The following is a 3,897-nucleotide window of genomic DNA, read 5'->3' as shown; positions in this document are numbered from 1 at the left end:
GATAGACACACATATACATGCCTACACTTATCCATATAAGCACACATGCATACCCTGCCCCTATGAGCACCTTCAAGAGACTAGGACATCAAATCTTGAGATTGTTCAACAAATTTGAACAATATTTTTTATGAGGCAATGAAATACCTCCTTTTGTTGGCTTTACATTGATCCATGTACTCCCTCCGTTTCTTTTTAGTCCGCATATAAGGTTTGGTCAAAGTCAAGTTTTATAGAGTTTGACTAACTTTATATTAAAAAATATAAACATTCACAATATGGAATCAATATTATCAGATGCACCATGAAACGTATTTTCATACTATATAATTTTAGTAGTGTAGATGTTCATATTTTTTGATATAAATTTGGTCAAATTTTATGTAGTTTGACTTTGATCAAATCTTATATACGGAGTAAAAAGAAACAGAGGGAGTATAAAATGGAGACTTCACAAATCGTCATGTGCAAAGTGGGCCCTTGACTTTTGAAGAAGAACCTTCGCTCCCTTTCTTCTAACCGATTTTTTTTTGCAGAAATGTGGTACAAACACAAACATTCACATACATGTGTGTACACTTATCCATATGAACGCACACGCACACCCTGCCTCTATAAGCACCTCTAAAAGGCCGAGTCGTCAAATCTTGAGGTTGTTCAACAAGTTTTAACAATGTTTCTCATGAGGCGATGAAATACCACAATTTGTTCACTTCACATTGATCCCTACATAAAATGGAGACTTCACACATCGACATGTGCAAAATCACCCCTCGACTTTCAAAGTAGAACCTCGTCCACTGCCTTTCTTATAACTGATTTTCTTTTGAAATGGGGTACAAAAATAGATACCACATATATGCGTGTACACTTATCCATATGAACACACACTCACATCCTACCCCTACGAGCACCTTCAAGATACTGAGCCGTCAGATCTTGAGATTGTTCGACAAATCTGAACAATACTTTTCATGAGGCAATGAAATACCACATGTTGTTCGTTTTACATTGATCCCTATATAAAATGGAGACTTCCCAAATTATCATGCGCAAAGTCAGCCCTCAACTTTCGAAGAAGAACCTCCACGACCTAACTTACTTTTGTTTTAAAAATGCAATACAAACACAAACATTCACATACACGCAAGTACACTTATCCATATGAACACACATGAACATCCTAGCCCTATGAGCACCTTCAAGAAACTGAGTCCTTAAATCTTGAGATTGTTCAACGGGTTTGAACAACATTTTTCATTAGGCAATGAAATGCCTCATTTTATTGGCTTTACATTGATCTCTATATAAAATGGAGACTTCCCAAATTTTCACGTGCAAAGTCAAGCCTCGACTTCTGAAGAAGAACTTCCGCCGCCTTTTCTGAAGAGCTAATCACAAATTTGTACTAATATCATCAACATAATGAGCATGATGGTAATTAATCCATCTTTTTAAAAGAATAATAAATATGGGTCAACCTTAGGTTGAGTACATCCACTTACCTCTTGTAATTTTGTGGACAACCCTACGCACCAAGTTCAAGGAGCCCACTTTTATCCATAATACTTTATAAAGCTTACACACATACTCATGTTTAAAGGGATCTTCATACCCTAGACGTTTTCTCATGCATACTTCCTCTCCATGACACCATGGAGAAACACATTATGCACGTTTAATCGTCCCATGCAGCAACTCTTTGACACAACAGCAATAGGTATCAAACTAATTGTTGTCACTTTCACTGCATGACTAAAAGTATCTCCATAGTCAACATTATATCTCTACTTAAAACTTTAGCTACCAGATGATCTTTATACGCGTAGATGGTTCCATCCGATCTCCTTTTTACCTTAAAGCCCTATTTGCAATCAGCAATGTCACACGCTCGGTTATCTGGAACTAAATGGTATGTTTTGTTCCTCGTGAGTCATGAGTGCCGAAAATTGTTTGTGCGTAGCTGCCTTCCATCGATCAATTTTCCGTTTCCCCCACCCTATAGAAATTCCTAAAGTGAATAGGATGACCATGATATCATACATGACTATCTCTGAAACATATTAGGCTTGTTGACTCCACTATGCAAATGAGTGTGTGGTCGTATAGGAGGTTGTGGTTGTAGAATGATAATATAACAGCATTAATACTTCATAAATTATAAATACGTTGGAGACGTATCAACCCCCTAGTCCAGGTCACCGCCAGGCTGGTCGTGGGAACCGGGGACAATGATGGGCGGTGGGTTGGGGCCGCTGCGGCAACGGGGGTGGATCAAAGAGACGCGGGAAGTGGGGGTGATTCATTTTAGTGCGACAATATTTTTTTTTTGAATGAAAGGGCATTTATTAAACTAGCACGTATGCCATGTGTTGCAGAGATAATTGACGTATCTATTGAAATGTCCTTCAGCACGGCCCAATAATATCCCAATTGTGCCCGGCCATGGCAGAGAGGAGCACACTAAGGTCTAGCAGAAATTCATATCAGTAATACATTAAGAAGCATGGTATACAATACTCTTGGTACAGTTTTTGTTTGACGATTTTGATCTCGATAAAAAAATTCCGTTAAATGTGTTTTAGGCCATCTCTGCATACACTTGAATATTAATATAAAAAAATTGTCTACGTCTGAGCGAAACGACCCTAATTCGTTGTATACAACTCGACGCTCTTATTTCTGATGCACATAACGGCCGCACACAGCGCAGCAACGCATATATGCGTGCTCCTTTCATATCCCTCGATATTAAAGCCCTTTTTATTATTGCATTGCATGCATGCCACGTTTTTGGCCATTGGTATTAGTACCAATTCCTATGTGTTATTCTCTCCTTCGTATTTTTTTAATCTCCTGTTTTTTTATCCCTACTGATCACGCCTTTTATTCTCTCCTTTCTTTATTACTCCTATATGCCCATTGAAATCTATCATTCATACTCCTTCTGATCCATGTAGGCCCTCGTAACATATTTTCATATATATAAAGATGATATAAAAGTTATATTGTGTGTTAGCATTTCCCCAAATACACCATATCAATTAATTAGGTTAATTAAATATATGCTCTAAACATAATTTTAATGTGGTTAACAGAAACAAATAATAGCACATTTGGAAATTACGATTTTTTAATCAAATTACATATGCAACTTGTTTCAATCCGAGTTACGGTTGCAAAGTTATTGCATAATCATTCTGTGTAAATAATAAAAGTCGGGAACCTAACGGGCTGAAAACAGAACAAACTGGGCCTACTACAGCTGACCGCGGGATACTAACCGGTGTCCAGGCGCGTGAGATAGCGGCTGCCACAGTTGGGCTGAAACCCAACAGAGAATGGCACTTAATATGAGATCACAGGTTACCTAAAGAAAAAATCAGGGGTTTTAAAAAAACATGACGACCGATGGGGAAAAACACTACATACTTTGTTAATAGGTATAGATGAAGACAGAAACAGACAGTGTACGAAACTACCACAACCCATTGGCTACATCACCAACCAGGAGATCAGAGTCCCCCTGAACCGCAAACTTACAAGTCTGGAGAGCTGAAGTTCTCTCATGTACCACTTTTTTTTATTATTTGAAAAAAATTGTTTCAACACTTATTTGAAAAAATGTTTTAACACATATTTCAACACCAAGGTTGAAAAACATGTGTTGAAGAAATGTTAATCATGTATTTGAAAAATGTTAAACATATACTCACTTTATCCCATAATATAAGACAAGCAGATATCACAACATGTATTTGAAAAAAATCATTGTATTTAAGAATTCTAATCACATATTTAAAAATGTTAAACATGTAAAGAAAATGTTTTTGATGTATGCGAAAACATATTTACATAAAAAATACATTTCAAAAAATACTAATCGAGTAATTAATG

Source organism: Triticum dicoccoides, chromosome 2A (genome assembly GCF_002162155.2).
Source record: "Triticum dicoccoides isolate Atlit2015 ecotype Zavitan chromosome 2A, WEW_v2.0, whole genome shotgun sequence".
In the NCBI taxonomy this organism is placed as follows: domain Eukaryota; kingdom Viridiplantae; phylum Streptophyta; class Magnoliopsida; order Poales; family Poaceae; genus Triticum; species Triticum dicoccoides.
Note: the sequence above shows the minus strand (reverse complement) of the source record.